The sequence below is a fragment of the Octodon degus genome, unplaced genomic scaffold (assembly GCF_000260255.1).
Source record: "Octodon degus isolate 3935 unplaced genomic scaffold, OctDeg1.0 scaffold00126, whole genome shotgun sequence".
In the NCBI taxonomy this organism is placed as follows: domain Eukaryota; kingdom Metazoa; phylum Chordata; class Mammalia; order Rodentia; family Octodontidae; genus Octodon; species Octodon degus.
The window spans coordinates 1,476,652-1,489,879 of record NW_004524702.1 but is presented as its reverse complement, the minus strand read 5'-3'; the positions used below and the strand labels follow the sequence as shown (position 1 = coordinate 1,489,879).

At 54.7% G+C, this 13,228-nt stretch overlaps 1 protein-coding gene across 3 annotated transcripts in view; it reads right to left on the bottom strand.

Moving 5' to 3' along the window:
* The window catches only part of Trak1 (trafficking kinesin protein 1), a 142,388-nt gene extending 129,166 nt beyond the window's left edge, over positions 1-13,222 (bottom strand). For 2 of the 3 annotated variants that reach the window (XM_023700805.1, XM_023700808.1), the window contains exon 1: positions 13,051-13,222. The gene's annotated coding sequence lies outside the window, so the exon portion shown is untranslated. Of the gene's footprint in view, positions 1-2,554; positions 2,791-13,050 lie in introns of those variants that run through there. The other variant, XM_023700806.1, reaches the window with a different exon arrangement.
* Between the last annotated feature and the right edge of the window lie 6 nt (positions 13,223-13,228).

Here is a 13,228-nt window from a genome sequence, read left to right as displayed (position 1 = left end):
TTACTCTCCTAAAATCTTGTTTTGAGATTTTGTACCATTGTTTTTATTATTTTTTCCTTTAAAATAAAATAACTGTTGTCAAAAAAAAAAAAAATCCGCAACACTCAGCCCAGGGTCAGGGCATGGAGGAAGCACCCTTCAGCCCTGTCAGGGGCAACATCCAGGTCCACCCCACTGTTCTCGCTCACAGCACCCCCAAAACAGTCTTCACCCACTGCAGAAGCAGCCTGATTTCCTGTCCCAAGTACCCTGGATTCCAGGAGGTCGTGGCTGAACCTCAGCCACGTTCGACCTGAGGCCCGCAACCTCTCACGGGCCTCTGCCAGGCCTGCCCAGCCCAGCCCTACACCCAGCAGTGCACCCCGCTCCATCCTCCCCTGCACTGTGCGGCGAGCCTGGAGTCTCCCCAGCTGGTCATCCCCAAGGTCAGGGCCCATGGGGGTGAGTGAATCTCAGGCTGCTGGGCAGGTCGGGTGACAGTGAGCTCTGGCTCAGCCCTTAATCTCCCTGCAGTCTCCTGGCCTTGCGCTCTACTCAGGGCAGAGGTCACAGGTGTCTGAGGAAGCTGCACATGGACCCGCAGCAGTGCTAACTGACAAGGGAATGGGTGTTAGAACTGCGAAGTTCACACAGGACACCGTCCCAACACAGGGACACAAATTCCATGACACACACTACCATAAAGTCATGCCAGAACCCTCAGAAAACTTTCAACTCAGAAAATCAAGCAACAGAGGGAACTGTCACCGACTGTCACCCACACCTAGCCCTGAAATGCTGGTCTCGCCTTCTCGCTTCTGCTGAGAGAAGGACTCTCAGTCACAAACGATCCCATCTTGGGGGCCAGGGAGATACCTTGGCACAGATGCAAGGACCCAGGGTTCAATCCTCAGTACCACATGCCGTGCCGGCCCCACACCGAACTGGCCACCAAAACTGGGCACGGTGGTGTACACCTGTAGTCCCACAGCTGGGGAGGATAAGACAGGAGGAAAGTCTGAGCTGCGTAGCCAGACCCCATACCAAATAAATAAATAGGTTTTTTTTTTCATCCCATTTTCACTTCTTGTCGCACCCCACTCCACCCACTGCCTGTCAGCCCCTGCTGGCCCCCCACTTTACAGGTTCTGCTGGCAGGCACATCAGGCTCAGGCCTGCATGCTGGCCTTGCCCCCTCCAGCTCACAGGCCCATCGCCCAGCCACGGCCCCACCGCAGGCAGGCCAGGGCAGACTCTGCCCTCTGCCAGCATCCCCCGTACTCAGCAACTGGGATCTTTTTAAAAAATCAATCAAGCCAGGTATGTTGGGACATACCAGGAACCCCAGAACTCCAGGAGGCTGAGGCAGGAGGATTCGGAACTCAGCCTGGCAAGTTAGCAACTTAACAGGACTCTATGTCAACCTGAAAACATTTTACAAAAAGCTAGGTTCCGTAGTTTAGTGTGAAGGCCCTGGGTGCAAACCAGGCACCACAAAAACAAAGAAAAAGTCAGTCAACTCCTGTCACTGTCCTGCTCAGAATCCTCCCCAGCCTCCAATCACTTTCAGGCTACACTGTCACCTCCTCATCGCAGCCTGCAGGCTTGGAGAGACATCCCTGCTGTCTGGAGCCTCCCTGGGGACACCTGAGCTGACGCGCTGTCCCCTCCCATCTCTAGCTGACACATCTTCCACCCCTGCTCAGCTGCACCAGACTTGGCTGCTGGGCAAGCCACTCAGCACATGCCTAGGCCCCATCTACCCCACCCGGCCTGGGGTCCGGCTCCTCGCGGCACCCAGGCTGTCTGCTGGCCACCTAGGAAAGTGAACCAGCACTAGCTTTTGGAGTAGGCACGCAGCACTCATCCTGGGGGAGGCTGCGTCTGTAGGTTTACAGAGTAGCCCTGGCTGCCACTGCCAGGGAGGGGGAGGGCGGGGCTCCCACTAGGCTCTACCACAACTGAGGAGGGGTTTGGGCTTTTGGCTTTTTATCCAATCATTTTTACAACTGAACAATGTGTGATCCACAAGCATTTTTCTAAAAAAGATTTATTTACTTTCTTTTGAAAAAAAAAAAAAGCCCAGATTACAGAAGCTTTCCTTAAAATGTATTTCTGACAGTTGCAGCCATTATGAAAAGAAATACCACTAATGTTCACTCATGTTATTATTTTTGAAACCCAAGTATGATCAGGCAATGACGTCATGCTTCTAAAATGAACGCAAAGGCAACGGCTCTGCGCAGCAGCAGCTAGCGCCTCCACTGACGCCGCCTTCCCTAACTTCGGTGGTGCGCTCGCTCGCTCGGTGAGGCAAGAGCGCAGGACAGCTGTTCCCCAAGAACTCGCTGAGCCGGCCCCACACAGTCCACTTGTCATTCCGAGCTGACATACATCACTGCAAAGTGAGGGACGCTTTTTGCTACAGGTGACAAGGGGACCTAGGGCAGCAACAACAGGGAGGAGCCGGCCTGCGACCACACAAAGCGAGCGGCACGTGCATCGCCCACCTGTGCCAGGGAGCACGGGAAGCGGACTGCACCTGCGGACAGGCACAGGGTCAGCCTGGACTTACCTGCCCGCCTCACTTTCTGTGAAGGGCCAAGGTGCACTTCTAATCTAAGAGAGGCAAACTTTCTTCTTGTTCTTTTCTAGTTTCACACGGGGTTACGTAAAGGAGGCTCAGAGGACAAGACGGGAAGCAGCCGAGGAGGGGCGGGCAGAGTGAGGAGCAGGAGAATGGAGAACGGGGCGAGAAAGCGGTAGGGGAGAGGGCAGAGGGGGCGAACTGACAGCGCGAAGGGAACAAAGAGAAGCGGGCAGGGCAGAGAGAGCAAGTGGGAAGGCGCCGGGAGAGACACCACGACGGGGCGAGAGACCGAACAAAGCAGAGAAAGAGAAGGAAGAGGAGAGAGTCCGTGGGAAAAGCGGCGGCGCGTCTCACGGACGCGCCCTGGCCGCGCACCGCCCGATGCCATATGTGGGAAGGAGCGGGGCTGGCGCCCGCCTGGGAACGTCTGCGCGGACTCGAGGGCCCCAAGAATAGCGCGGCTGGGCCCGAGCGAGCGGGCCGGCGCTCATGTGACCGCCCTTCCTCCCGCACCCGGACGGCGCAGGCTGCGCTTCCTCCGGCGCCCGCCCGCGGCCACTGCCCGCCGGCCAGGACCCAGACAGCAGCGCCTAACGCGCGGGGCAGGGGCGCGTCCGCCGTCCGCCCGTCCGCCCGTCCGTCCGTCCGTCCGTCCGCAGGAACTGAGCAACAGCCCCCGGCGGGACGCTGGCCAGGACGCTCGCTTCGCTGCCTGGGGGTGGGACGAGGAAGTCCCGGAAACAGACTTAGTGGGGCGGTTAGGAAGAGAAATCTCAAACCTCTGCCTACCAAAGAGGCGCGGCTCCCAACAGAAAGCCTGCCGGACACAAAGCCAGCAGGTCCCCGGGACCTGCCGCCAGGGCCGCCCTGGACCCCGCTCTGGGGACAGGAGTCTGGCAGGGAGCCGGTCCCGCCTGAAGAGCGTCGCTAGGAGGAACTACCCACAGGAGAGCAGGGGCGGGCGGGCGGCAGACAAAGACCGGGGCTCGGAGGCCAGGAAGTTTTAACCCTCTCGGGCACAAGTTTCTGAAAGGCATTCCACAGTCCCAGTCCACTTGGAGAGGCCTCTAGCATTTTAAGAAGCGATCTCAGCGCAGGAGGGGAAGGGGCAAGGAAACCCCCGCTGGTCTCCATGGCAATGGGAGCAGAGGCTGGAACTCCGGGATCCCTGTTCTGGGCCAGGAGGAGCCAAGCGAGGCGCAACGCGGGCCGATTCGGCAGGAAGAGGCACCCCTCCCGGCTGCCTCCAGAGGCCTAAGCCGGGAGCGCGCCCTCCCGAGGGCAACTGGGTGACTACCTCAGCAGCGATCACAGGGTCAGTAAACGCGGGGATCCTCAGCTTTCCCTAGTGCTGAACAGGGGTACACACAAAAGGCCGTTGTGGTCCTTGGTGACACCATAAATAAGTCATGTAGCTTGCCAAGTGCACGTGTGAACTTCAGGGCCACACTCACCACAAGCAAATATACAAAAGACACAAAAATTCAAAGCCAAGGATTACAGTATTTTAAAGGCTATTGTATCTTTTGTGCATTATTCTATTTTGTTGGAATGCTTGATATACTGAGGAGAACCCTGCAAGACACCGAATCCACGCTGGCTTCTGTCACCCTCCCAACCTGGCCCCATCCCCAGGCCACACCGCCCTCCTGGCCTCCCTGGACAGCCCTCCTAGTGAGACCAGGATATATCAGAGGCACCAACCATCCATCTGCCCATCCTGTCTGTGTAGGCATTTGCACTGGCTTGGTTTTGTTTTGACTTGATTGGAGTTTTTAAAGTACTGCCTTAGAACAGGACTTCTCTGGGCTCCATGGCATAGTGGGTCAGCATGCACAGGCCCGGGGTTGAGCCTCAGTGCCACACACACCTTCAAAAATTACTTCTCGGCCGGCGAGACAGCTCAGTAGTCTAAAGTGCTTGCTAAGGCAAGCTTAGGCAAGTGCAGGGAACGCAGTTCAATCCCCAGCACCACAAGCTGTCCCAGCCCTGTCCCCAGGATGGGCTGAGCTGGCCACAAAAAAAAAAAAAAAAAAAAAATTACTTCTCAAGGCTTCAGGGTTTCTCTACCAGTCCAAGTATTCAAATACACGATGACCAAAGACTAAACATTTTTTCATTAACTTTTATAAGACAATAGAACAGGAAATATGAAAATGACAATTTTATCAAATTTACTCAATACAAGAATCAACAGGTTGGGGCTGGAGAGATGGCTCAGTGGTCTAAAGCACCTACTTAGAACAAGCTTAGCAAAGCACAGGGACCGCGGTTCAATCCCCCAGTACCACATGCCAGCCAGCCCCAACCCCTGGTGGGCTGAGCTGGCCACACACACACACACACACACACACACATAAATAAATAAAAATTTATTTTAAAAAATTTTAAAAAAAGAATCAACAGGTTGAAATGCCACCTGCAGAGCAACATTCTAAACAGTCAGAAGGAAAAGAAACACATTGCCCGAGTAAGGCTCCAGGTGAGTGGTACGGTGGTTCGGTTTCGCAGCCCAGGCCAGGGTGTCAGGGGCTTCACCCTGGTCCAGGCCCTGCCCACAGGGCCAACAATAATCCCTGGACAAACCATGGACAGAAAGGTCAAAACGCAGCTTCATTAACTACTCTGAAAATGGACCACAGCTCACAGTGCCAAGAGTGCCCCAGAACCCTCACCTCGAGTGTGGCCATGCCGGCATCACTACTTAGCGACGCAGCCACAAATATCTGCATACCAACTCTGCATAAACCAACCTTAGGGGATACTGTATCCTGTACCTCACTCAGACTCACCCTTGTGGCCCCAAGAGCCCACTGCCACCCTAAGAGCACTCTCTGCCCTGCCAGACTCCTGGCCTTGTCCCCTTGTGGCCCTGGCTTCATGATGCTTGACATCTCCCGTCTACACAGCAAGATCCCCAGCTCTTACCTCAAGCTCAGATCTCTGCCCTGAGGGTTGCCTGAATTCTACAGGCAAACTGCTCTACTTGGAAGCCTCCTGAGCACAATGCATAGGAAACGGAACTCTCCAGGTCCTCGCCTGGGCCACTGTCTCCTCCTCGGACAACTCCGGCTTGCCCTGGACTCTGCCCAACCTGTGCCTTCCCACTACTTCCTTATGGCACAAGACCAAGCGGACAGCCTCCGTATGCTTACTTGTGCCCAAGGCTCCTGTCCACACCTCACTCCCTATGCCACAGGAGGTCCCCGCCCTCACCTGACAGCCACAGCTCCATAGCAGGTGCCTGGGAAACTGTCACCAAGGCGAAGCCAGCCACCTCTCCCACAGCCACAGGCCTTCTCTGTGGAAATCCACTGGCTTCTCCCCTTCCTGCCTGGTGACCAAATGTGGAAGCAACTTCCCTGAGTTCAGGAGCAAAGCTCTCAACCTGGCTCCTGGGATCACTCGCTGCCATGCTGCCTCTGCCACACAGGACTCTGGGAAGGACAGAGCCTGGCTGCAAGCCGGCCAACCCCAGGAGCAGCTAGTTTTCCATCTAGCTCCTCAATGAGCATCATTTCTCTCAAACGTCAAGAGACCTTTAGCACAGCTAAAAACTTCCCAGGTACCGTTCAATCGGTAAACCATTCCTCTTATACTAAAGTAATCTCTTTTCAGTTGGTACAAGCTACTTTCCAACCTCCTAAGACAGTGTAAACACATCTACTGCACCAGTCAATGATTTAGTCTATTTTCCAACTCACTTGCTTTTCATTCCTTTTATCCACTCTTGTAATAATAAAAACATTCTACTTGTTTCCTCAGATGGAAAGCTGCTTTCTCAAATATGTAACAACAAACTACATTTTTTCCACAAGAGGCCTTTGGAATGTCTTATATTTGTGTCTATCAAATCCTGGGGGATTTTCCTAGTGCCTTGGGACCACTGCAAGGTCAACTCTTTGCTCAAAGCCAAAGCAGGGAAGGGGAAGGTGGTTGTCAGATGAGCAAAAGCCACACCCCGCAGCAATACCTGAGGCCAGAGGGGCTCTTCCTGTTCCTGCCAGCCCGGCCACGTGTCCCCCAGGGGCCGTGTGTCCCCCAGGGTGTGGCAGGGATGCCCTGCAGTGATCTGTGGAGAACTGATCAGGAACTCAGTAACCACACCCACAGTGATGCTGCGCCAAAGGCTTCCTTGGGCCCACAGAGCTCCCACGCAGGCAGCCGTCAAGTAACTACCTAAGTTTTCACCACAGCAGTGACACAGAAACGTGAGTTCTTGGGCTGGGGCTGAGCACGCGTGCAGCCCTGGGTGCCATCTCAAGAGGTAATAAAAAAAGAAACACATTTTTTGCAGTTTCGACATTACTAAGCACCCATCTTTAAGAGGAAGAAAGGCCAAACACAGGTTGTACGTTGCATTTTATTCAAATTGTGGAATCTGGAGTCATCTGTTGTCCAAGTAACAAATGTACAGAAAACAGAACTGTCGGATTCGCAAAATGGTTGCATCTTGTTTAAAACACACCCCAGATGCCAGGCTGAGCCGTCGAGCCCACCCCTGGGTGGCATGCCTTCCTCCCGCTGTGCAGCCAGGACACCGGTGATCTCCAGCAGCTACACTGGCTGGGATCTCAGACAGAGTACCAAGACTCACACCCATCGGGCCCACCTCCCTTTCCACCGCCACATACACTGAGTCCACAATCACAGACTTCGATTTTTGCTTTGCTTGTCATCTTTTAATCCCCTGGCACAAAGATTGCCAATCCTAACTCTGCCTTGACAAGTGTCCGCTTGTCCTTTTAGTTTAAGTGAAACTCCAACTTCCTTCCCAGGATTCAACTGCGCGGTGCAGGAGGAGCCTTTCTCGAGACCCCTCATGTGACAGAACAGGATCCTTGCTGCTCTAACCCTGCTGCCACACGTCTGATATCTCAGACCCCAGCCAGCACCCTGACTCACACCAAGAGGCTAGCTGAACGTCCTGTGACCCCCATGTTCTAGCCACACACAGGCACAGCAGTGTGCACGTGCTCAGCACGTGCCACACCCTAGGTGCAAGGACCAGCACCCAAAGCAACAAAACACAACAAAAAACCACAAAAAGCAAACAGTGGTGCACTCAGCAGCCTTTCTTTATCCACTCACTTTCTTCATTCTACTCGCTCCAATTTTCATCAAAGTTTAAAGAGCAAGGGAAGACCAAAAGCACACAGCCCTGGGAGCCCAGCGGCTCTGGACCAGGGAAATGCAAAGCCCGCCCAGCGGTTGGGTTTCACAGCGCCCCAAGTGAGCCAGCAACCCGCAGGCACGAGGGTGACGCCAGGGCTGACTTTCCATCCCTTTTGAGGAGCCTCCCCTCGCGGGAAAGCCAGGGGGAATGGCTGGGCCTGGGAAACGGGATGGAGAGGGGAAAGTGACACCAAAGAAGCAACCATGCCACTCCCACTAGGATGACCATGGAGCAAGTTCAAAGAAACACCATGCGCACAGACAGCAGGCGCAGCGGAGGCTACGAAGGGCCCAGAGCTGTGCGGCCGGTGGGAACCTAAGAGGATCTAGCCCTTAACGCGCTGGACAAGCGAGCGGCTCCTCCCAGTGTCCAGCTCCAAAGGGTCACACGACCCAGCAATTATCCATACCCCAGAGACATGAAGGCAGAGGCCCAGATAGGTGTTGGCCAACCAGCGAAGCCGCAGCACTGCTCACGGTACCAGGAGACGGAGGAAGGACATCCAACACGGGGCACACATGGTGGGGTGAGCTACGACTCCGCCTTACACCGACACTGATACTCCCTGAAGCATGAAAGGTCCTTTCGGACACTGTGCCAGGGCAGGGCATGTAGCTCAGCGGCACAGCACCTGCTCAGCAAGCATGAGGTCATGAGTTTGATTCCCAGTACCAAAAAAAAGATATGAAATTGTCCACATAGGCTAACTGAGCCAGGGGAAGTGACCAGGTAGGGGGCCTCTGTGGGGTGGAGACAAGCCGAGCTCCAATGGGGAAGCTGAAGAGGCTCTGGAGACAATGGTGGTGCCCATGCGATAACGCACAGACCTAGCACGACCGTAGCATGCACTTAAACAGTTAACATGACAAACCAGTGTGCACACTTTATCAGTATTTTCTAAGACGGTCACTGCACTGGGGATGCCCGTAATCCCACGCATGGAGGCTGGCCATCTCTAGGGCAAGCAAGGGAGACTTCACCAGACATTACCTGCTTATTCCTGACTCTGGGTGTGTGTGGCAGGAGCCCAGAGAGGAGGAGGGGGCACTCTGCACCTGCCACAGACAGGGGTACTGGAGGACAGAGAGGTGGCCCATGCTGGGCCTCCACTGAACTCCACCCTGCTGCGCAGACCTGCAATCACCACATCCCAGGGCAAGTGACCAGTGCTTTAGGTCTGCCTAGCAGAGGGGGCAGCAGCAGGTCGCTGCTCCATTGGAAGGACTGCAGCCTGTGCCACAGAACCCAAGACCTGCAGCCAGGGCTATGGGGGTGCAGCTGAGACCCAGGCTAGCCTCCCCACAGGGTCCTCCCAGTTAACTTCAACATGCAGCCAAAGAAAGGCACAGGTAGGTGGGAGGAAGGGATCAGAAATCTCTGAGAACCCAATCCTCTCTCATCACACACGCAGGCTGAATGAAGCCCACAGCCGGGCTCCAGGGCAGCTACTTGTTCTTCTCAACCTCTGCAAAGCCTGCTTGGTGCATCTGAAAGAATGTACCATGTGGTCCTAGGGCAGGTCTCAGGACAAGGCCCCTAAGGACGAGGGGCCAGTGCAGGTTCAGGCTGCACAGAGGCCAGGTCTGAGGCTCTGCAGTGTGCAGCAGCCCTTCCTTTAGTCCGGGCCCCTACACTCTTCAGTCAGCCTCAGCTGGGCAGCAGGGCCAAAGCCAGGCAGAGCTGCACAGTCCAAGAGCCTTCTCACGAGCAGCACCCTCTTCCAGCCCTGTTCTCCAGGTGCCACTGCAAGGTGGGCTCCAATTGGGTCCCTTCAACACGTCACTCACGCCTCACTGGAGGCAGAAGGAAGGGGTCTGTCCTGCCCCTCTGCAGGTTTCCTGGTGGTCTTCAGGCAACACAGGCCAAGGCTGGTTTCTATGCCACTGTTCCTGGGGCCCAGATCCCTAATTCTATAGCCCAGGAACAGGTACAACCACGCCATTTCCCACATTCCAGGGGACTTTCAATCTGGCATTGCTGGGGACTGGACCCAGGCCTTTGCATCGGGCGCCATCCCCAGGCCCTTTACCTATTTTGAGACAGGGGCTTGCTAGGTTGCTCAGTTGCTCAGGCAAGGATCACAGTTTTGATCCCCCTGCCTCAGCCTCCCAGAGTGCTAGGGTTATAGCTATGAGCCACTGTGCTCGGTTCTCTAGAGACATTTATACTTTGCCACATCCCAAACAGTAAGTTATTCCATACAGACACATAAGAACAGGAGGCAAGGCCGTGCTAGATCACATCTGTGCTACTCTTTGTAAACCTGAAAAACCAAGCTCACAGGTCAACATCAAAATAACCCAGACTCATGGTGTATGTTGCTGATATTAAAGAACTTTCTGGACAGACTAACTGATTTTACCAGAAGCCTCAAGGAACCAACAGAGAACTTTTAAAATCATATATTTCTCCTTCCATATATAGGTGCTTTCTATCTCCAAACCTGAAAAGAGAAGAAAGAAAATCCCACATTCCTAAGTCTAATTAATGCCAATTCCAAGAAACATGAATGATCTACGGCGACGTAATTTAACACAGGATTTCCTCACAGCTGATCCGTGCAGGCCCCGGTCAGCAGGCAGTGGCATTTTTCTGTCAACATACTCCTGTACTCAGAAGGAAGTCCAGTCTTTACAGAGGAATGCAGAAAGGGGAAGCTCTGAAGGGGAAGCCAAACACACTTTTTTGCCACTTCATGTACATGTTTGTACTTATTTTCAACTAATTATTTGTATGAGATTTTAAAGTCCCCTAAACATCCATAGCATATTATTTATTCAAATACAGATGATTTATATTCTGGTGGTTCTTTGGTTTATTAATAGACATACTTCCCCTCAATATCGAATCTTCTTTCCCACAGTAGTACAAACGTCAGTTCATTCGCTCTGGGTCAGTGACCTGCTTTTGAATGTTCTGGTGTGTCACAGAGTCTAGAACTAGAAGACAACCTAGAAACAACCAGCTCCAAGCCTTAAAGTAGGATATACACATACACATACACATAGGGGTCCCCATGACCTCAGAAAAGACCAGGTACATATGCCTTGAGCGTTTTTTGACTAAAATAACAACTTGAAGCAGTTTTTATTACATGAAAACAAGATGAATCCAAACTAGGAGCCGCAACACGCACTGCAGTCCAGTGTGGCTACAGGAGGCTGAGGTGATAGGACCCCATGAACACAAGGTTCGGGACCACCCTGGGGAGCGCAGCAAGACTCTCCTACCAAAGATTTTAAAAAGACTCCTACATTCCATTCTTCCTCAAATGACTAAATCACTGAGCTAACACTGAAAGGCCAAGCTCCCAAGCCCCCTTTTCTGAGTTTCCATTGCCCCAAGGGCTACAGGGACAAAATGAAGCAGCAGGAGCAGCGGCACCATCTGCTCTGCAGCCGGTCTAAGGCCAAGGGCTGCCCTGAGACCGCGAGTGGCCACCTGAGAGGCTCTACCTGTGCTGGTCTCGCAGAATGCTGGGGCTGCCAGGAGCGTGCTGCCCCTTCTACACACCCTCCCACCTCAGGGCGCTGTGACCGATCCCACAATTAAGTGGGTTTCCCAGTGAATAATGCTGCACAAAGCCTCACTTGGCAGGACAGGTGCCATTACGCACCACCCGTCGCCACAATTTGGAACCGTCAGTACTGGACACAGTCCCTCCTACACACACCTAAAAAGGTGCTTGGATGGGGAGCACTGCCAGAAGGAAGATCCTGCCTCTCTCGGTAGCTCTGTCCATCCTACCCTGACCAAGGACTGCACAATAAAGCGTAAGAACCACACGTCTCTTCAGCAAGAGCGTCCCCCTGCCATCTCCAGCCTCCCAAAGAGGCATGTTTTTTGTGTTCCCCACAGAAGTCACAGTGCTTCCACATTCAAATGGGCTAAGTAGACTGAGGTCCATCTGCAAACACCGGAGCCATCCGCAGTCCCATTGTTTGGAGAGGCTGGAGACTGTTAAATAATCCCAACCAACCCAGCCATACGCCCACAGCTGTGCCCCTGTGGGCACAAAGGCTTGACTGAGGCTCCACAGTCCCAGAGTTTACTTCAGCTGTCCTCCTCCTGCATCCGTCTCTTGTGAGCCTTCAGCAGAAAACAGGGCCCCTGTGGGGGAGGTGGCCGCTCTCCCCGCCTCCTGCCCTTTCCAGAGACCCTCTTCAGCAAGTGGGGAACCACTGAGAGCCGGTCGAGGTCTAGGGGGGCAGGTAAGGAAGCCAGGGCTGATTCCAGAGCCCTCCCAAGTGAGGCCTCCTGTGTGGAGGGCTGGCTGTGGATGTAAGGACAGAAACAGCACTCTGCGATGGCCGAGCTAACGTGTTGCTGGCTTGGAAACTGAAAGTTTAGCGACTCCGCTCCTTGTAAACAATGCTCTAGCATGTTCAAATCCTTTTACAGTATTTGAACCGACCTTCATAAGCTATAAAAGGCAATGATTACTAAAATACCTGACTTATTATTATTGCTGTGGGGGCTTCAGTAAGAAAGAGAACTGAACACTCTCCTAGAGCACCCCAACTTTTACAGATACAGTGTTTCACTTGTTTCTTTAATCCTTACCATTAGATGAAATTAGGGGCCCAGGTCACAAAGCCAGGAGAGGGAGGAGCCGGGCTCCAATTCCGGCTTCCCGCGCCCAGGCCAGTGTCCTTAACTCACCAGTGTGGCAGCAGCAGCACCCAGCCAGGGCAAGGACACCCTCTGGGGAACGCTCCGCCCGCGATGGAAACCGAACCCACAATCCCTGGGGCTCCCACAGGAAGCGCGCTGGTGCTGGGGCCAAGCTGAAACCAAAGCGGCTGCACTGGTGCTTTCGAGCTCAGAGCCCCTCCTGGCCCTACATTGTCTGGGTCCTCTGTGATAAATGGGGCCGGGGTCGAAGAGCAGGAGCGCGAGCACGAGGCGCGAGCACGAGAGCCGCTGCCATCTGTCACCTCGGGGCCCCCCTCTGCAAACCTACCCCCGAGTCACCTCCCCGAGCTGGGGGCGAGCCTTAACCCTGAGTCGGCCCCGCTTCGCTGCTCCGAAGGTGGGAGCTGGAGGACCCTGGAACAGCTCGTTCCCAGGGCAGCAAAGGCCCTGCAGCGCGGGCTGGCGCTGGCGCGCCCTGCAGCGCGGGTTAGGGAAAGGACGCTCGCTACTGCACGGTGGCTTCAGGCGGACAGGGTCCGGGGAAGAAGTCGGAGGCCTGGACTCCAGGGCTCCGGTGGAGCGGGGGTCAGGAAGGGGCGCCAGGCCGCAGCGCCCTAACTTTCCGACCCGCTTAACACAACTTCAGAGGCAAGAAGTCACCGCTGTTTACCTGCAGCTGGCCGGCCTCGCAGGAGGGTGAGGCCGGGGTGACAGGGGACCGGCGCGGCTCTGCGGGCTCCTGAAGGTCGTGCTGTCAGCGCGGCGGCCGGAGCCCGCGCAGGGCGACACCGCGGGCGCAGACCCGCTCGGCTCGCGTCCCGCGTGCTGCGCCTGGCCGGCCCGGGCTC